Genomic DNA, 22,470 nt, shown 5'->3' on the forward strand with positions numbered 1-22,470 from the left:
CCATTCTTGAAATATCTATTTATTTTTCTAATTGCTGTTCCAGTCTTGTATATAAATCATCGATTGAGATCGGCACAGGTTTAGGTGGTTGTACTGGTTTAGCTTTTGTGTTTACCAATTGCTCTTTTACTAAATCTTGTGCTTTGTTTCCAATAACATAAGTGAAACAAATCCATCTCTCCTCTTTTGGGCATTGGCTTCCCATCCTGTTACCACTTGTTCCTAAGTTCTCTGCAATCCAGTACTTTTTCCCATTGTGTATACAATTGCCTAATTTGGATGGGTCATAACAGTCACTGTTGACATGAGTGTGAGAAATAAAAAAGGAACCTCGGTGTCTTTCTATATATAGCTTGCGGTAACATTTATAGCAGGGTCTTATTGATATCCCAAAAGGGAAAAAACCCCCAATGAGTGCCAGAACCAAGACTAACAGAGGTCCAGTATGGCTTATACTCCCATGCCTATGGGGTTGCAACCCACAGCAGGTGTATTTGATCTTCTTGGTGGCGAATATAGAGGCCAATCTGGTCTTGCCCTCTGTTTCCTTGTCACTTTCTCTTAGCTAATTTCCAGGCAAATCGTTTTTGGCACTCCCTAACTGTGGTTTCCCACTGTTCCTCAGGTATCTCCCATTCAACAGGCACCAATAATTCCCATCCACAAAACAAAGTTATTATTTCAGTTATTTCGAGTTCCTCCTGGATAGGAGATTGATTTTGCACTTGACACTTCCTACAATGAGAGCGTTGATTATGTGAACTACAATACCAATTCTCACAATTTAAACATTTACATTTAACCCAGCTAGCATGTCTGGTATTTGGGTGAATCAAACAGGGTATTTGTTTTGGCACAGTTGGAAGTTGCAACTCCTCCTCCTCTCTGTATAAGTCACAGGCCAAGGCCTGAATACAAGAGTTCTCTGCTCGAAACAGTCCTGATCCTCCTGTTTGGAGTGGAAGTATTCCTCCCCAAGGAGGATACTGGAGGCGTCTCAAAGTTTGTCCACACGGTACTTGAAACCACTGATATAAGCTTCCTCTTACACCCCCGGTAGGTGTCCTGTATATGTTTCTTGAATCATTTAGGTCTTCCCTGTTCATTACTACCCATTCCCCGTTTAAGAGTCAGTTTTGTATCACCTGGTTCAGATGTTATCGTCCACTCCTTAGGTTCTTGCACAGGTCCTTTGATTCTGCTGGCGTGGATTCACCCTTGTTCCCTGGTCCGGATCGCAGCTTCGGTTGTCAGCAATACCTGAAAAGGACCTTCCCATTGTGGAGTTAAAGATTGTTCTTTCCATGTTTTTACTAACACCCATTCCCCTGGATGAATATTATGGATTTTAAAATCTAAAGGTGTGGTTTGAGGGATTATTCCTTTTAACCTTAAGTTTTCAAGAGTTTTTGCAATGGTGTTAATATATCCTTTGACCCTCATTTCCCCTACCTCATAGGTAACATTTTCATATTGAGTAGTTAGAAAAGGTAATCCAAGCATCATTTCATAAGGTGACACTCCCAGGTCCGACCTGGGTTGGGTTCGGATTCTCAATAAGGCTAAAGGTAGGCATTGTACCCATGACATTTGGGTTTCAATTATTAATTTAGTCAAAGTTCTCTTTAGAGTCTGGTTCATTCTCTACTCAGCTCGAACTCTGTGGATGCCATGGGGTGTGTAACTCCCATTTTATCCCCAAAGCTTGAATTATTTGTTGTAACACCTTTGATGTAAAATGCGTTCCTCTGTCCGAATCTATCCTATTAACCATTCCATATCTGGGAATAATCTGTTCCAAAAGGGTTTTACTTACCAAGTTGGCTGTGGCCTTGGCAGTGGGAACTGCCTCCACCCAATGAGTTAAATGATCTGTCATTACTAATAAATACTTCCATCGTTGTACTTGAGGAAGTTCAGTAAAATCTACTTGGATACTCTGAAATGGTCGAAGAGCTAACTCATGACCTCCTAATGATGTTTTTTTCATTACCTTTTTATTTATCTTTTGGCATATTATACATCTTTCGGTTACTTGTTTTGCTACTCCAAAAATCCCAATACACCCCTAATTCTGTAAAAAATGATCACACAAAGCCTGGGTACCCCAGTGGGTTTTCTGATGCATATCTTCTAATATTTTTCTCGTAATTGTTTTATTAAGTAATTCCATCAGGAAGTTTCCATTTTCCTGATTCATCTTGTTTGCCTCCTATTTTGTTTAATTCCTTTTTCTCTGCTTCACTAAACTCTGGAATTTCCAATTTTTCCTCATTTGGAGTTAATATTATCATAACTTTTTCAGCCCCATTTTCTGCTGCATCCTTAGCTTCCTGGTCTGCTAAATTATTTCCTCTTATTTCTGGGGCCACTCCTTTTTGGTGTCCCTTGATGTGTACTATAGCTATTTCTTCAGGTAATTTTAGTGTTTCTAAAACTTCTAAAATTAGTCCCTCATGTACCAATCCTTTTCCTCTCGAATTAAGTAATCCTCTCTCTTCCCAAATTTTTCCATAGGTATGTACCACTCCAAAGGCATACCTTGAATCAGTATATATAGTTCCTCTTTTGTGTGCTAAATATTCCAGTGCTCTTTTTAGAGCATATAATTCACAAGTTTGAGCTGACCAACTTGAAGGTAATTTTCCTTTTTCAATAGTTTGCATGTTTTTCCCATCAACTACTGCATACCCTGACATTCTTTTTCCTTGTAGACATCTGGAGGAACCATCCACATAGATTATTTCCCCTTCTAAAAGGGCTTGTTCCTCAAGATCTTCTCGAACTTTTGTCTGATATTCGATAATTTCTAGACAATTATGTATTAGGTTATCTGCTGGTTCTCCATATAAGAATTGAGCTAGATTTAAACTTTTCCTTACTTCTAGTGTCAGATCTTCGCTGTCTATTAAGATTGCTTCATATTTTAACATTCTCGAGTCTGTCAGCCATTTTTCAGCCTTCTGATTTAACACATTTCGAACTGCATGAGGTGTGCACACAGTTAGTTTACCACCAAAAGTAAGCTTACGACTTTCTTCTACCAGGACTGCAGTAGCTGCCATAGCTTGAATGCATACTGGCCAGCCGTGGCTAACTGGATCTAACATCTTTGATAAATAAACTACTGGTCTCTTTATTCCTCCCCACTCCTGAACCAGAACTCCATGAGCTACCCTCTTTTTCTACATTCACGTACAGATGAAAGGGTTTTTGTAGTGAGGGTAAGCTTAAAGCTGGTATCGAAGCTAGTTTTAATTTCAGTTCTCCTAATTTATCATCATCACCCTTGGTCCATTTTATATCATCCCCTTCTGTCAATTTCTCATACAAAAATTTTACTGCTTGTGTGTATCCCTCAATCCATAATCTACAATATCCCAGTAATCCCAATAGTTTTCTGATTTCTTTCTTTGTAGAGGGAGGAGGAAGGGATAAAATTCCTGCAATTCTCTCAGGGTTGAGTCTCCTACTACCTTTACTTATTAAGTGTCCAAGATATTTTACCTCTGATTCTACAAATTGCAGCTTCCCTTTTGATACCCTTAATCCTTTTTCCCCAAGAAAATTTAAAAGTTGTATAGTAGCCTCTCGCACTTCAACTTCTCCAGATAATAAGAGGTCATCCACATATTGGATAATTTGTATCCCAGGAGGAGTAGGGAAAGCTCATAGTATCGTCTCTAAGGCTTGCCCAAATAGGTTTGGAGATTCCGTAAACCCCTGTGGTAATTTAGTCCATCTTAATTGTTGCTTTCTCACAGTTTTTGGATCCTCCCATTCTAAAGCAAAAATATCCCGACTCTCCTTAGCCAGTGGACAAGCCCAAAAAGCATCCTTAAGATCCACTACACTAAACCACTGATGATGAGGTGGGACTTTACTCAGAAGAGTATAAGGATTTGGTACCACTGGGTAGCGAGTCCGAGTTCTTTTATTAAACTCCCTTAAATCTTGTACTAGTCTATAGCTCCCATCGGGCTTCTTTGCTGGGAGAATAGGGGTATTATGAGGCGACATACAAGGTTCCAAGGTCCCATCCCTTATTAGTCTTTCTATTACTGGCTTCAAACCTTCCCGTCCTTCTAAAGATATAGGGTACTGTCGTACACGTATGGGACAATCTTCTCTTTCAATTGTAACCCTTATGGGGTCAATATTCAATCCTCCCCTATTTCCTTCCAAAGCCCAAACTTCCTTATTGATTTTTTCTTCATCCTCCTGGCATAATTTTAAAACTCTAGCTGTCATTTTCCCATCTTCTGGTATAACCCCTATTCCTAATTCTATTTGTAAGTCTCTTCCCAATAAGTTGCTACCTGCCCCTGGGACCAATAAGACGTCCCCTATCCAAATTTTAGTTTTCCCCTCAATTACTACATCTCTTATGACAGGAACCATAAAACTTTCTCCTTTTGCCCCTGTTACTTTTACAGTATCTTTGCTCACTTTATATCCTTTTGGAATACCTAACAAGCAGGTTCTTTCTGCCCCTGTGTCTACTACAAATTCCAATTTTTCTTCTTGGGGACCCACTTTTAAAGTTATCACAGGCTTCAGCTGGTATTTGTCCCCTAAAAGACAGAGCCTATGACCTCTCTATTCCTCCTCTGTGCCCATTTCTTTAAAGATTTTCAGATCTTTTGTCCGCTTAGGGCAATTTTTCCTATCGTGCCCTTTTCCCTCACAGTAATAACAGGCATTTCTGGAATACTCTTGAGACTTGTTTTGTATTGGGGTTCTATTTTTTTCTTTTCCCCTGTATCTACCACCTTCATATTTAGGAATAGTGCTTGTGTGACTTCGGTTTCTCTGGAAATTGTCTTCTCGCATGGTGGCTACCATAAGTTTTGCTTTCAGTTTTGCCTTTTCTTCATCTCTCCGTACATAAACTTTCTGAGCTTCCTTTAATAAATCATCTAATGATTTATTATGCCAATCCTCAATTTTTTCTATTTTTTTTCTAATATCTGGCCAAGCATTAGTGACAAAGTTGATCCTCAACAAAGCTTTTCCTACATCAGCTTCAGGGTCTATCCCAGAATATTGTTTCATATTCCTCTTAAGCCTGTCTAACCATTCAGTTGGAGTCTCATCTTTTCCCTGCTGTGCCTCAAAAGCCTTTTTAGCATTTTGGCCTCTGGCTGCTGCCCCTTTTATTCCCCTGATTATTAAATTACGATAGTCATTAATTTGTTTCCTCCCCTCTTCATTATTTTGACCCCACTCAGGAGGTGCAGTTGGCATTTTATCTTCTCCAGGAGGTCCCTGCGGATTATCTTTTTCCCACTCTTTTATCCCAGCTGCTCTGATTAATTGTCTCTCTTCCTGAGAAAATATTATTTTCATTATGGACTGCATCTCTTCCTAAGTATAAATATTTGGACCTAAAAATTGATCTAATTGTTCAGCTGTACCTATGGGATCCTCCAAGATCCCTTTGATTTCTTTCTTAAAATTTCTGACCTCAGAAGAAGTCAAAGGGGCATTTACAAAACCTGTTCCACTCCCTCCCATTGGGACCTCTCTTAACGGGAATAGACCAATCCCTTCATCTAATTCTCTTTCTTTTTTATCTTCTATAGGTTTTTTCTCGTGTTTTGAGAAAGAATTTGGAGAGGGCTGCCTTTTAGCTGAGCTCCTAATGTTTCGATAAGGTGCTTCTTCTAGATAGAGTTTCTCTGAACAGCCGGAGCTGTGGTTACCAAGGGAACGGGGCTCAGGGCAGGACATGCGCTGAGAGGAGGACATCCCGCCGTGGCGGCTCGGTCTTCCAAGGGCGGGACGCAGGCGTGGTCTACTGCCGGAACCGCCGGAGGAGGGAGCGTTTCCGTAGAATACCAGACGGGAGCGCGGGCTGCTTGCACATGGTTAATGGCGGCTGAGTCCGCGGCTCCCGGCAGAGATAAAGCAGCAGCAGCGGCGGCACCCAGAGCAGCCGGCACTGGCAGGGCAGCGGGAGATTGGGCAGTGGGGAAAGCGGTCAGGAATGGGACTACTGGAACCGACGGGACCCCTGACGCAATCGGGGCGTTGGTCATAGACCAGGCAGCAGAAGGGACCCCAGCCATTGCCTTTAGAGGGGCCGCGGACCAGGCAGCCGGAATCGCAGCGGACAAATTCACCGGCGGGGTCGGGGCTGAAATGTGGGCTGAGGCAGGCTGAGCTGCCGCGGGCTGCGCACCCGCACTCGGAACGGAATCCAGGTCAGGCGGAGCTATGCCCGCGCTCGGGACGGGACCCGGGGCAGGCGAAGCTATGCCCGCGCTCGGGACGGGACCCGGGGCAGGCGGAGCGGAAGCAAGCAGCTAGCCGGGACCTGGGACCAGCGCCTCGGCTGGGTACTGAGGGGGCAAAACCTGTAAAGGATCCCATTCCTGTTTTATTTCTTCATCTTGTTCCCCTCTCTTTTCTTTTCCTCTTTTCCTTTCTTGTTTTGTCTCAGAGATCTCTGATACTTTAAAGATTTTTATTTTCCTGTAATTTCCTGTCCAACAAGTAGCATATTCTCTTTCTTCTGGATCAAATTGTTCCTTTGAATTTACAAATTCATTTAAAGCCTGACAAATCCACCTTTCAAAAGAGCTGTACCTAGGCCAATAAACATGGTCACACCTGATTTTCTCTGTTGGCCATTTTAGCATACAGAACTGTATAATCTTTACCTTGTCTTTTTTTTTTGTACAAGGGTTTCTTTCCCATTTGGCTACCATGACTCCTAAAGGGCTATCCTGGGGAATTTCTGTTGGTAGTTTTTTCCCTGGGTTTCTTTTCTTGTATCTACCTTATTGATTTCTGTCCCATTTGTTTTATTTTATTTTATTTACTGCTTTTCTTTCAACTACTTACACAAAGTGAATCTCTATCGCTAGAGAATCACGGTCCCTGCACCCCCCCCTTTTTCACTTTGGTTTTTCCCTTGGGGTTGCAGTATCACCAGGCCTCTTGGAAGGACTCTGACTCTGGTATCTCGGGTGCCAGTTCCCTTGTGAGGCTGTCTGTGTGTCTCTCACACTCTTTAGCCACAGCCCCCTCCACACGCCAGAGAGAACAGTGGCCTGTTTGCAGGTCACTTGTACCTTAGCCAGAGTTCCCACCTGCCCAGGAGACAACGGCCTAATCGCAGGTAACTCACACCTTACCCAGAGTTCCCATCTGCCCGGGAAACAACGGCCTAATTGAAGGTCACTTGTACCTTAGCCAGAGTTCCCACCTGCCCAGGAAACAATGGCCTAATCGCAGGTAACTCACACAACAAGACAACAATAAGGTACCTTTTACTTTCAAATCACCTATTACAATTTTAGGTGTTACTGGCCAGTCCCGGTGCTATTGGATATCCCTCAATCCAGCTGTGCTGTCCAATCCCAGATGCTGTTGGGAATTTTATACCTCAATCCAGTGGCGCGGTCCAACCCCAGATGCTCTTGGGCATTTTCCCCTCAATCCAGCTATGTGGTACAATTCAGATGCTCTTAGGCATTTCTATTTTTTTCTGGCTGTATTGTCCAACCCTGGATGCTCTTGGGCAAAAATATTTTTATCCCTCCATCTAGCTGTGCTGTCTAACCCCGGATGTTTTAGGTTAAAATGTTTATCCCTCAGTCTAGCTGAGTTGTTCAACTCAGATGCTCTTGGGCAAAACTTTATCCCTCAATCTAGCTGAGTTGTCCAACCCCGGATGCTCTTGGGCATATCCTCAACTGGCAGAATTCTACTCAACCCTGGATGCTATTGGAATGTAAATCCTTCAACCCAGCAGGTTTTCAGGGGCCCCTCTTCTCCCATTTCCTAGTGGATTGGGCTAGGAAACTCTGCTCCCTTCCTCCGAGGGGTCCAATCCCTCCCTGAGACCGAGTCCCAGTTACCCCGGGGGATTCTCTCACTCCTTTTAACATTCACTTCGTCTCTTTACTGGCTGTTTTCCTTGCGGAAAGACGGACCCGCAGCATGGGAGACTCCACACTCGGGTAGCAGGTCTGGGGTAACCAACCCGCCTCTCATTCACACACATTCATCCCCCTGTACCTGCCCCCCCCCCCAAAGTACCTACCAATCCTTTTTCCTTTCCGGGTTCTTCGTGCGCACTACTACTCTTAGGGGGCCAATTACGGTGGTTTCAGAAAGGGAGCCTTTTTCCCTTCTCTTTGTTTTATTGTCTCTCTTTGTCCACCGATGTAACCTGCATCTGTCGGTTGCACCAGGGGAACCAGAGCGAGGCTGCCAAATCAGGCAGGGTGCGCCTCCCCACTCTGACTCTCCTAAGGCAGCGGCAGCGAGGTGTTAACCATCCCCTGCTACCATAATTGTGAAAAACGCCAATCACAATTGTGAAAAACGCCAATCACTTGGTTTTTTTTTTAATTTTAAAAGTTTAATAGTAAGAAAATGGTTATAAAAATAGTAATATAATTAAAAGAATAAAATTTGAACATTTGAGATTAGGACAATATGAGACAATAAAAACAAAGAGATACGGACGTCTGGGTACCTTTTTCTGGGCAACACAAGCCGGAAAAAGTACCCCCGTTACCAGAGGATTAACCCTTAAAAACAGTCGCCTGTTGCATATTCATACATCTCATACATGATGCATAAATTCCATTCAAACACAGGATTCTGTCTGGTCACTGTCAACTTCTTCCTCTTAATCCTCAAGCCGTCTTCCTGTCTGAGCGAGGTGGGAAGAAGTTAGTTTTCTGCTGATAAGGAAGCAATAAATTCCCTTCTTCTGAAAGATTTAGGTGTCCTGCAGCCACCATCCGGTGAGGGCCCCTCATTCCTTTCTAAAAGAAAACATTCCACATACATAGTTCCTATCTTAGCTACAAAAGTTACCTTTTTGCTATGAAACTACATTTACCATGGTATTAAAATGTTAACACAGCACTACTTAATACAACTTAATATGTATAGTAAATATCTGCATAGAGCCATATAAAATGTACTTTTCACACCAGTGTTCCTAGAACATGGGTAGCTATCCCTCCTCGTGAGATAAAAGAGTTGCGAAAAGCAATAAAGGACACTAGTATCTGCTCCCCATATTTTAAGCAACTGCTGAAAAGTACCCTAGAAGGGATATACAAATGACTGTAAAAATCTTGCTAGTATAATTCTCACTGACTCACAATATATGCTGTGGGAACTCAAATGGAAAAGACTGCTTACAGGGGTACTAGCCGCTTATAGACAAAGTACTGATTGCCATGTCTAAGCTGATTGGTGACCCTCCTGATGATCAGAATGATAATCAAGTGAATTTACCCAAAATAGTGTTGGATGACATTAAAAAGATGGCTCACAGAGCTTTTTTGCAAATTCAGCTTGCAGGAAGTTTTGAAAAAGCCTATAACCTGATTAGCCAAGAGTTGTCTGAACCATTTATCACATTTGTGGACCGGGTAATCCAAGCGGCAGAAAGACAATGCAGTGATGATACAGCTCACCTAATAATTATGTGGGACATTATTGAAAATAATGCCAATGCCGAATGTAAAAGAGTCATCAAAGCCCTGGGAAAAGAAAAACCCACAGTGCCTGAAATGATTGATGCTTGTAACAAATTTGGGAATCCGCAGCAGGTAGCAACTATCCAAGCAAATTAACTTGGAAAAAATCAGGAGAAAAAATTGAAAGGGCTCTTACAGCTCAAACGGCACAAGCAGCTGCACGGGCAGCACAAGCAGAAGCACGAGACCAAAAACTTACTGAAATCCTAGCTGCCTTGCATCTGAACTCCCAGCAACAAGGCAATGTCACTATACGACATGAGACAACACGATGCAGACATGCTGTTGCTCTCAAGGCAGGAAAAAGGGAAGTTTATTTTCTGACTCCAACATTTATAGATTTCCAAAGGTGACAGTGGATTGGAGGGTGAAAGTGCCACCTCTCCAAGGACGCTGGACAAACCAAAAGTCCATCAAGTTTCTCCTCCTCCATGAAGGAATGCAAAACAATAAGTTGTTTACAGAAAGTATGTAATAAAGTTTGATACAACAATGCAAACATCAGAAGGCTTAGAAAATCTTAAAAAATCAGAGTGACAAGGCAACACTATGGCTGTTATGCAAGCTGCTGTAACTTCAGGACCTTGCTACTTCTGTAAACAACCTGGCCATATCAGGAGAAATTGCCCAGAAGTCAAAAGGGGTGCACAAGCACCAGATTGCTGCTCTGCCTGCAGGAAGGGAAATCATTTTGCTGGCAGTGTCGATCCAGACAAGATATGAATGGAAAATACAGTCCAAAAAACTTCAAGGTGAGCGCACAATGCCATCGTGAGATGAAACAAGTAGTGGCGCCCCAGATACCCAAAGTGAATTTTATCAGTATGCCCACCCAAAGGCACTTCATCGTCAGCAGAATCCCAAGTAATGATCCAGGCCTGCTACCCCCAGGCTCCTGGTGCACTTTGGCAACCTCCAAGCCAACAACCTTTTTAAAGGATGAGGGTTATGACTGTATTTTAACAGGGATTACTGGAATTTCTCAAAATAGGCAAGACTTTTTTAGTCGTTGGTAAAGAAAGGAATAGTATCCTGGGACTGCTTGTTTTGCCTTGTGTAATATCTGTTAACTGCAATGAAGAATTACTAGTGCTAGCCAAAGCCTACTACCCTCCATTGCATATTTCACCTAGAACCCCTATAGCTATTGCTATAGCACTGCCTATGGGGACTGCAGATCAAATTCCACCACACTGTTTCCCAGTTGCTCCTGAAAATCCTGAGGTTCTATGGATTCAACATATAAGTCAACAACGACCAATGCTAACTTGTGAATTGTCAAATGGTGGGGTTCAGGTTAATATCAAAGGGATGATTGATATGGGAGCAGATGTTTCTGTGATCTCTTATTATCGTTGGCCAACAGATTGGAAATTAATAACTCCCCCTGGCACTCTCACAGGCATCGGAGGTGTCACTCCATGCTTGCAAAGCAAATCTGTTATCCGTATTAGAGGACCACAAGGGAAGAAGGCATTAATGTGTCCCTATGTAGTGCAGAAACCCATCACAGTGTGGGGGAGAGACTTGCTTTCTGAACGGGGAGCCAAAATTGAACTGGGTTTTTCGTAGGGGCCACTAAAGCACTCAGTGCTTTAAAACTGACCTGGAAGACTGACACCCCTGTCTGGGTCAACCAGTGGCCCCTGCCAGATAATAAGCTGAGTGCCTTTAAAAAACTAGTGGCTGAACAACTGCAAAAGGGCCAGATTAAACCCACTAACAGTCCTTGGAACTCACCTGTGTTTGCAATCCATAAGAAAACTTCTGACACCTGGTGATTGTTACATGATCTCAGAAAGATCAACGCAGTGATTGAAGACATGGGCCCTCTCCAACCTGGCCTGCCCAACCTTTCCATGATCCCAAGAGAATGGCCACTTGTAATTATCGATCTAAAAGACTGTTTCTTCAACATCCCCCTGCATCCAGATGATACTTCTCGTTTTGCCTTTTCCATTCCAAGTACAAACTTGCAAGAACCACTTCAAAGGTATCATTGGCTTGTCTTGCCACAAGGCATGAAAAATTTGCCGACTATTTGCCAATATTTTGTAGCCCGTGCATTGTCCCCAGTCCGTGAGCAATTCCCGCGATCAGTTATTCTCCACTACATGGATTATTTGCTCATCGCAGTGCCAACACAAAAACAAATGGAAGAGACTCGTAACAGTGTTGTTTCTGAAATAAAAAAAGCTGGACTGGTAATCTCTGAATCAAAAATACAAGAGACTACTCCCTGGAAATATTTGGGTTGGAAACTAACAGAACAGTCCATTGTACCACAGAAGATACAAATCCAAATGGATGTTCGCACTTTGCAAGATTTGCAACAGCTTTTAGGAGAGATTAATTGGGTTAGGTCTGTGTTAGGAATCACTGCTGATGAACTTGCTCCACTTTTTGATTTGTTGAGAGGAGACAGTGACATTAAATCCCCTAGATCTCTCACTCCCGAAGCCTGCAAGGCCCTGGAAAAAATTACTGATGCTCTGCAGAACAAGCAGGCACATCACTGTATCCCTGATTGTCCTGGCTTGTAAAATAAGCATGTATTCTATTTTGCCATCTGTTGGGGGTTAGGCAGTTTTTTCTTATCTCTTTCAAGAACAATGACACTGCCAGGAAGATAATCTCCTGCTAATGGGCTATTGAATTACTCACTGTGGCTGGTAAGATTAGTTACATCATCCCATTGGGAGATGCTCCACCCAGAGGGAGGAGCCAAGCATCCCTGCCACCATAAAACAAGCATTTCTGAGACCACAGACAGCCTTCTTCGCTGGATTTCCCAGAGGAATCAGGAACTAAGGCCCAGCTGCTCCTTCGCCGCATTTTCAGAAAGGATCTACACCCTTCTGCAGATCGCCGCTCCAGGAGGAGCAGCCACCATCTGTCTGGACTACTATCAACACCCTGACTTCTCAGGGTGTCAGGTTTTTCTCACTCTGCCAGTGGTTTTTTGCTTGTGCTAAATTACATTGTTATTTAGTTTTTTTTCTTCCTAGTAAAAAACTGTTATTCCCATTCCCATATCTTTGCCTGAGAGCCCTTTTAATTCTGAAATTTTGACAATTCGGAAGGAGGGGGTTTACCTTTTCCATTTCACAGGAGGCTTTTGCCTTCCTTCACAGACTCCTGTCTTTTCAAACCAAGACAGTGCAATTACTAATAAACCTCCAAAACATGCTACTGGAACTCAGACACAGGGTAGGATGAGAAAACCATAAACCATACATGTGGATGCGACAGTTTGGTCAGAGAGCAAAACAGATAGCTTTCCCAGGCATCGTCCTGAGGAAAGCCGTGAGAATGCTCAGAGAAAAGAATTAAAACAATTCTTATCTCAGTCTCTGCACCTGGTGTTTGTGAACATGTGGAATGTTTGTATGTGATGTTTTTACCAGAAGGTGTTGTTCCTAATTAACCAATGGTGTGATGGGTATTAAGAACCAATCAGGTTCTGGGTGAACAATCCTGACTATAAATATTTGAAGTTCCTAATAAAATTTGCTTTTTTGCTTCCTGAGCATGGAGTCAATGTCACTTGCCTTCAGCCTTTCCTAACTCAACAGCAACACATACATATCTTGAACAGGCTCCAGTACCTTTGTAAACTCCCTATAAATCATTATCACTGAGCGCAGCACAATAGCTATTCTAATCCATGCCCCTCTACTGTAAAAGCTATGTGTTAGGGACAATATTTGAGCTATTTCCAGATAAGAAAATAAGCCTAGCGACCAGAAAGGTATTAAAACCTCAAAAAAGCCTAGGGACCAGAAACACATGAAAGTCTCCACCCCAAGCGACATTATGAATTCAAGCAACATGGCTACTGACTGCTTTATCTCAATACAGAGTAAGTACAACCAAAATGCAATCAGTACAGGTTTTTTCCACTTTCTCGAGCCACGTGTTGGGTGCCAAAAAATGCATTTATCCTGGTTTAGGGAAAATTTGAGAGAAAACCTCCATAGGGGTTCCTCTAGAAAGCAAACTCAAGCTGCCCCTCCCCCAACTGATTCAGGAAAAAATTTCCTTGAAGAAAAGTGGGAAAAAACTGTTTATTTAACAGGCAAAGCATTCACTGGCACAAAAAAATCAACAGTATTAAACAATAAAACCTCTTGCCATTCTGAAGAGATGACAAATTCACAGAGAGTCTTTTGTGGGTTGTAGCTGAGTTCACTCAGTCTCTTATCAGTCCCTCCTGCGCTGGAAACGCCATGGCCCAAGCCAGGCCTGGTGGGCCACAGGTGTTAGCTCCAGGTGCTCTTCTGGGTTTTCAGTCCAGAGAAGGTTTAAACAGTTCCAAGAAAAAAGAAAAACTACAGTCCAGGGAGCTTCTCTGCCTCAGCTAGCTAAAAACTAACTAAAAGCAAAGGAAAGGTCTCTCCTGCCATCTGTTTGTTCTGCAGACAACACAGTCCAGGAGAAGGATGCGGGGGAGCAAGTGCAGTTTCTGGTAACAAACTCCGTGCTTTTTCTCTTCCTCCCCCCCTTCGCTCTTGAAACCAGTCTTAAAGGTGCAAAACTTATTTCTGGGCTAAACAGACAAATGGGGATACAAGCATGGTAAAGTCATCCCAGGACACATAGGAATTCCACTGATTGACACAAGGAAAAGAAAAACGCAGAGGGGTTATATATTAGAAGGGGGTCTTAGGTATTAGACATTTTGGGAAGCCTGCATGTCTCAAGTACCTCAGTCAGTGGGGAAAGAGAGAGGGAAATGTGGCCCAGAAATCAGGATAAAAAGGAGGCTGTGTTCTCCAAAATTTTGAGAGAATGCTGGGGAAATGCCCAATGGCCTCTCCCTTTATTCAAATAGAGTTACAGGACTCCTCTGTCTCCTTTTTGGACATAAACCTCTGGTGTCTGTGGATTAATTTTCCTGACTGGACCATGTGGAGGTAGGGTAGCACTTTCTTGTAGTTCCTGGACACACAACACAGTACAGAGCAAGTGCAGGAATGAGGTCAAGAAGTGGGCATGGATTGTACAGGGTGTTCAAGACCACCCAAGGCCCCCAAAGCCTCTGTCCCATTTCCAGAACGGTCTGAAAAAACAGACTCCCTATGAGAGCTAATTTGTATAGAAAGTGAGAAACCTATCCATAAAAAGGTACCCCCACCAAGCACAGGTGGTGCTTTTGACATCGCATCAGCTGGATCAATGCTGGAACCAAGATTGGTGATCACTTTTTCTCTCTCTTCCTCTCTCTCCCACTTTTTAATTCATCTCTTCCTTTCTTTCTTCCTTTTCACCCTAGCCCTTTATCCTAAACCCACTGCTGAGTGCTTATATAGTAGGTCAGGGACTCACATACCAATTTCTACACCAAGTGTGTAATTTACTAATAAAACTTTGTGAGTTTTTGTAGACCCTCTGACTTTTGTTGTTCCTTTTGACCACTGTCAGGGTCGGCTGTTACTTGTCTCTGCCCCAACACGGGAAAAGGTGGTTCTGGGCAGGCCGCGCTTTGAAGAAGGAGTCTGGACTCTTGCTTTTCGGTCTTCAGTTGAGTTTATTGTTCCTTATCTACAAAGTTTTTCTGTCTGTCCAGCCGAGGTCTGATCAGCAAGACAGCCAAGGGCACTCTCTCCCGCCCACGGGGCGGTTGTCTCTTTTATAGTAAAAACTACGTATAAGATATTTATCTTCTATTTCCAATACTTTTCACCCTTGTTGGCAAGTGTACCTTCACCATGAACCAATCCACACATGCCAACATCATCCTGAACATGGATGCCAAGGAGAAGAAAGAAGAAGGACAGGGCACGCCCAAATCCCTCCATCTTGGGACTCCAGACCCCCATGTACAGGATTCCAAACCCCCCTGTACAACATATAAACCCCCCCTGTACAGTGCATTATAATCTATGTTTTACTTAGTGAATATCATCCCCTCACCATTCAAACTTGAAATTCTCTCATCTCCTCACACTCAGGTGTCATTTCTTTAGAAGGATCAAAGTCAAGCCACCAGGCACCTTTGCCAACATTCCAGGGCTTCCGAGCCCCCCCAAGGGTTGTCTCGGTAGCTCTGGACATCCAGAGTGATGTACTGAGTTCCCACAGACCACAAGCATCTACAAATCTTAGGTGCTCCCTTCCCCTTAAGGGTAGTGTTGAAAACCTGGATGCAGAGAATTTTAAACTTTCTGTGCTTAGAGGCACAGACCCACAAGAGAACACTGCATTTGACCTGAGGCTGTGAAGAAGGCTTGCAAAATTGATTGATAGTACTGGGATTACAAGTGTGTAGTTGGCTATAAGTGTGCAATATCACAGGGTGGAAAACTTAGAGTTTGGGATTTTAGAACATAGAAATAAATATGAAGCAATATGGAGGTTTTAGGGTGGAGGCAGGTTGTTCTTCCTTATCTTCTTCTTCCTTCCTCTTCATGGGTTTGGGTGATGTTTTTTAATTGGACAGAAAAGTCCACATTGCAGGCTTCCAGGGATCAGTTATTAGATTAAAAGGGAAAATAATCTAGGTGTCCTTTCTTAATTGGATTGTTTAGTCTTAAAAGACCTTGTAACAAGAGATAGTTAGCTATTTTGTGCCTTGCTAATGAAAAGCTGCCGAACTCATGGTTGTGAGACTGTTTTACTCATAAGAAATAATAAACACCTGAGTCTGAACATGAACTACTGTCTTAAGTACCTTCGATCCAGACCCAGAGAAACTGATAGTTAAGATGCCACACCATGCTGTGTGCATTGGTGTAAATCCACCTCAGCTGGGCTGTCGGCCATGTCACCTTCCTAGAAGAACACCCCTTAATTCCTTTGAGATAATTCTCTGGTGTTTCCCTGTTGTATTCTATTACCTCAGGAGTGCCTGGCTCATCTCCATAAGACTTCAAGTGTGCTCCAGTGTGGTCAGATGTCCTGGGTAACCCAAAATGTTATTGTGTTCTGTATCTTTCTGTGCCTAAAATTGTTACTGTCTCTTTATGACCTGGTAGCCAGAAACGTAACCACGAGGTCAGGGGTGCTGGTCCCTTTTTAAGGTAGGGGGCATTCAGGCAGAGGGTCTCTTCCTCTTTTATTCTTGACAGGAGAGCTGAGTCAGCACAAGGCAGAAGCCACCTTTTGCTTCTCTCCTTGATTGTCTTAGGTCTCCAAGAAACTGCATTTCACCATCCTAAATTGCTTCAAGGCAAATTTCACAATACCTGTCTACAGTCGTGACATAGAACCAGAACCGTTGGGGCCAGCATGTATAATTTTCAGTGCCTGGGGAGACCGCTTTTCCCCCTTGCAATACACCAACGGCTTGGAGACAGCAGCACTGACAACCAACGGAGTCCAGCAGATGGCAGGAAGAGGCAGCAAGCACTGACCACACACACACACACACACTGCTGCATTCACCAAAAGGAAGAGGGGAGGCTGACACCTGTACTAGTTTGAAAATGAACCAGAGGGAGATTCCAAGTCAGAACTACAATTTAATAGGAAAATTAAAATAAAGGCAGAAAACACTGGCTTAAACTGACAGTCAGGATACATTAGCCTGACTTTTGGGTATGTGTGCAAACCTTCACAGTCAGGCTCTCTACCTGGGCAGCAATATCCTGCCAAATCTTAACAGCCCACATGGGCTCCCCTCTGTGCTGCCAGTTGGCCTTTTTCCAGTGATCTGGCCATCCCCACAGAGCATTAGCTACCATCCATGAGTTGGTGTAGAGATAGAGCCTCAGCCACTTCTCTTGTTCAGCAATATTCAAAGCCAGCTGGACAGCATTAAGCTCTGCGACCTGACTTGATCCACCTTTTGTCCCTTGGTAACTTGTTCAACTAATTGTGTGCAGCTCCATACATGAGCTTTCCATTTCTGATTAGCACCTACAACTCAGCAGGAACCATCAGTGAAGAGGGCATATTGTCTTTCACTCTCTGATAGCTCATTATATGGTGGGGCTTTCTTGACACGTCTGTTGCAGTGTGATGTCATGATTTGCCTTAGTTCCCTTGGTTTCTCCCTGAAATTTCCTTCCCCAGGTGGGCTGTCAATCACTCTTCTTTTCCCCAACCTTGACCCCTGCTGGGCACTGTCTATCAACCCAGAAATTCCAAGGAGACCATCGAGCAATTGGCAGGTTCAAAGGATGCTCTCCACCCCCTGGGGGGCCATTGGCCCACCCAGGTGTCCCTCTCACCTGAGACCCCCTCCCCCTGTACCTGGTTGGTAGTCCCTGTGTTCCCTCCCCTGCCCCTCTCCCCAGGTAAAAGGGCAAGCAGACCACGAGGTCGGGGTTCTGTTGTAGAGTTCTGGTGGGAGAGTTCAGTGGATTGTTGCAAGATTCAGAGGCCGTGCCACCAAAATAAAAACTCTCGATTAAAAACTCTCCATCAGGACCCGCTCCTTTCTTCACCTCGCCTTAAGGGTTTCTCCAGCTCAGGAAAGCCTGAGGAGTGACCCCCTCAACAGCAAGCTCCAGCCCGCACGCCCTGGAGGTCGGGGCAAGCCCGGGCTTGTCTCCACGTACTCAGCTGTGACCGCAGGTAACTGAATAGCATCTCTGGGAAGAAAACTCCTCAGGTGCCGCTATTTGGTCAGAAGCCGAGGCCAGACAGACCAAGGCAGTTCCATCTGTAATATTGGTCAAACTCCAATACACGTCAATTGCTCCTCCTCTTCTTCTGAAGATAGTCCAAAAGTCTTACCTTCGGACCAGTTTGCTATAATTTCCAGAATCCAAGGGCGATGAGGATGTCCTATCTGGACTTGCTGTGTGATCAATGCAATCCACTTCCTCCATGTGGCATTGGTGGCATGATCCACGGAAGGAACATTTCCCTTGAACATCCAACCCAGCACTGGTAGTCAGGGTGCCAGAAGCAGCTGTGCGTCGGTGCCAATTACTTCTGAGGCAGCTCAAACCCCTTCATAAGCCACAAGAACATCTTACTCAGCTGGTGTATAGCTGGCCTCATATCCTTTGTATCCCTGACTCCAGAACCTGAGTGATCATCCTCGAGTCTCTCCAGGTCCCTTCTGCCACAGGCTCCAGGAAAGACCATTCTCCCCAGCTGCAGTGTAGAGCACATTTTTTGCATCGTGCCCCATTCTGACTAGCCCAAGGGCTACTGCATGGACAATCTCCTGCTTAATTTGTTCGAATGCTTGTTGTTGTTTGGGCCCCCACTAGAAATAGTTTCTCTTTTGTGTCACGAGATAAAGAGGGCATACAATCATGCTGTACTCATGGATATACATCCTCCAAAAGCCCATGGCTCCTAGAAAAGCCTGAGTTTCCTTCTTGTTGCTAGGTGGGGACATAGCAGTAATGTTGTTGATTACCTCCATCAGAATCTGGTGATGTCCATCTTGCCACTTGACTCCTAGAAACTGAATTTCTTGAGCTGGTCCCATAGCCTTTTTTTCACTTAATGGCAAAACCAACTTTCAGAAGAATCTGGATAATCGTCATTAATTTCTCAAAGATTTCCTCTTCTATGTTCCCCTATATGACGATGTTATCAATATACTGTAGATGTTCCGGAGCCTCTCCCTTTTCCAGTGCAGTCTGAATCAGTCCATGGCAGATGGTGGGGCTGTGTTTCCACCCCTGGGGCAGTTATTTCCAGGTGTATTGCACACCCCTCCAGGTGAAGACAAACTGAGGACTGCACTGCTGCCAGAGGAATGGAGAAAAAGGCATTGGCAATATTGATTGTCACATACCACTTTGCTGCCTTGGATTCCAGCTTGTTCTGAAGTTCTAGCATGTCTGCTACAGCAGCACTCAGTGGTGGCATGACCTCATTCAGGCCATGGTAATCCACCGTCAGCCTCCATTCTCCACTGGACTTATGCACTGGCCATATTGGGCTGTTAAAGGGTGAATGAGCCTTGCTGACCACCCCTTGGCTCTCCAGTTCACGAATCATCTTATGGATGGGAACCACAGTCTCTGTCAGTGCGGTACTGCAGGCAGCACACTATTGCTGTGGCGATTGGAGCTGTTGTTCTTCAACTCTTAGTAGTCCCATGGCACAGGGGTCATCTGAAAGACCAGGCAGGGTATTGAGTTGTCCAATTTCTTCTGTCTCCAGAGCAGCTATCTGAAAAACCCAACAATGCCCTTTTGGGTCTTTGAAATACCCATTTCTGAGATAGTCTATGCTGAGGATGCATGGGGCCTCTGAGCCAGTAACGATGGGGTGTTTCTGCCACTTGTTCCCAATTAAACTCACTTCTGTGTCCAGTACTGTCAGCTGCTGGGATCCTCCTGTCACCCCAGAAATAGAAATGGATTCCACTTTCACATACCTTGATGGCATCAGGGTACATTGAGCGCCAGGGTCAACCAAAGTCGTATATCTTTGTGGATCAGAAATGCCAGGCCATTTGATCCACATAGTCCAATAGATCTGACTGTCCCTTTCCTCTACCTGGCTAGAGGCAGGGCCCTTCTAATCCTCGTCGTGATGCACATTGCTCTCCTCCTGAAAATATGTTCCTGAGGTCCCTTCAAGACAATTGGTCATATTATCATTCCTATACCATCTGGAGTTCTGTTCACAAGAGACTGGAGCAGCGTTCAGCCTTGATGAGCTCAACATAAATGAGTAGATGTGGTAGATGTTTCTCTTTTCAATTCACATACCTGGACTGCTAAGGAGGAGGTGGGTTGTCCTGGGTTGACTATATGATGCTTTTATCCCCAATCGTCTTGTTCTGTTTATACTGAATAATAAGTTTTACACCTTTAAGACTCTCTTCCAGACAGTGAGGAGGGGAGGGAAGAAGCGCGCAGTTTGTTTTCAGACTGCTCTCACTCCTCCACATTCCTGCTCCTGGACTGTGTTGTCTGCGGATGGACAGACAGCCGGACAGAGCTCCTTTTTTCCCTTTTTCTTGCTTTTAGTTAGTTTTAGCTAGCTGAGGCAAAGAAGTTCTCCGGATTGTGATTTTTTTCCTTTTTTCTTGGACCTGTTCAAGCCTGCTCTGGACTGAACACCCAGAAGAGCACCGGCAGCTCCACCTGTGGCCCCCCTTGCCGGGCCTGGGCCGTGGCGTTTCCAGCACCAGAGACTGATCAAAGACTGAGTGAGCCGAGCTGCAACCCGGGGAGGGGACTGTTCTGAGTTTGCTTTCTTTGGAGCAGTGAGAAGTTTTATTGTTAATATTGTTTGGTTTCTATTGTTTAATAAACAGGTTTCTTTCCACTTTTTTCTCCAAGGAGATATTTTCTCCCGAACCGGTTGGAGGGGGGAGGGGCAATTGAATCTGCTTTTGTAGAGAAGCCCCTTTGGGGGTTATCTCCCAAACTTGCCCTAAACCAGGACATTTTCTATTCCACTTCCTCATGTCTTCTCCATCCTTCTGAAGGAAAAACCAGAGGTTACCTCATGGAGTGTATCGTCTCTCCTTGGCTGAGGGACACCTGCTCCTAATGGCAGAGGCTTTTGTTGGTTCTGACAAGGTGTGGTAAATTACTTCCTTAAGCTCCTTTCCCAGTTACTCATGGCCCTCTTCAATCAAGCTCTGGACTTGCTCGGACAGCTTTGTTTCCACGAACGAGACATGGGTGTGCAATGGGACAGAGACAGTGTCTCCATAAATTCTTAATTTGTTGATCAATGTGCTCACCTTGTCCTCACCTTCCCTCCATTGCAGCATCACTAGGTAATGGGAGTACATCTCTGGTCCAAGCCATGCAAATCTCAACCACATTTGTGATGTGCACTGTATACCATCTGGGCTCTTAAGGAATCTCTCGTCTTCCGAAAAGATGATCCCCCGCACAGCCAATTCCCTTAGACATCGGATACCTAGTTCTATTGTGCTCCATTTTCCTTGGTGCACCTGGAGGTCTTCATTACAAAGGTATCTATTCCTTACACTCGCCACAGTTGCCGCCAGAGGTTGAGAGTTTCCTGGGTTCTCCCTATCCCCTGGTCAATGACCACATCCTGGGACAGGGATTGCAGTTGCCTGGCCTCACTTCCATCCAGAATGGTGTCATTAGCTGCAGCATCCCAGAGCAGCCAGGTCAGGATAGACTCGTTCGCCTGGCAGCTGAACTCCCTCTGCAGGTCACACAGCTGACCCAGGGATAGAGCGCTATGGGAGTAAATCACACGAGACTCCATTTTCTTCATGGTGGAAAAAGCCCCTTCTTTATTCACATAACTAGTTTTATACAGTTTTACAGACTTCGTGTGAGATTCCACTTGGTTAGTAGCTTTCTTGCCAATTACTTTATTGGTTAGTAACAAGTTGTTACCCTCTATTCATTGGTCACTCAAACCCCCAGTGTGTACATGCAGGAAAAGTTGTTTGTGAGAGATAGCTTTCATTTTTCTATCTAACAATGAAAAAAGAGTTTATACAGGTGGCTAGTTGTTTTTTAACCCTGGAATAGATTGTTATGCTAATGAACTGCTCACACCAGGATTGCTTTCACATGGGAACTTGCAATGTGCTAGATTCCCTTAGAAGAAATGACAGGCAAGTTACCAATATAAGAGAGTAGGTTTAGATTTTATGAGGCCTTTTTCTTATAATTTTTCCACTTTACTGCAATGGAGCACAGGTGATAATCTCTGGCTCCGTCTCTTCTGCTGGGTGCGAAGGTCCAGCCACCTCCTCGTCAGTCACTATGCGGACTGATTTGATCTTGGATTTCTTCTGAATGGGGTCTACTGGCTTAGGCTGTCCTGGCTCGTTTGTGTAGAGATGCTGACAGTTCTTTTGGTTTCTTTTCTCTTTGTGACAGTTTGCGTAGACGTGGTACCTGTTGCTTTGCTGCCTTTCTCTTCTTCCTCTCTACTCTGACTCTAAGCATGGTGTACACAGTGCAAGCTGTACAGAGAAGGCAAGGCAGAACTAACAGCAAGATTATGCCATCGTTGATATCCAGAGGGAACTCAATATTTTCAAAAACAGCTTTTTCTGGCCTGAAAGGCTGGAAGAAACTGGTCTCTACTCTTC

This window comes from Passer domesticus, chromosome W (assembly GCF_036417665.1).
Source record: "Passer domesticus isolate bPasDom1 chromosome W, bPasDom1.hap1, whole genome shotgun sequence".
NCBI classification, from domain to species: Eukaryota; Metazoa; Chordata; class Aves; order Passeriformes; family Passeridae; genus Passer; species Passer domesticus.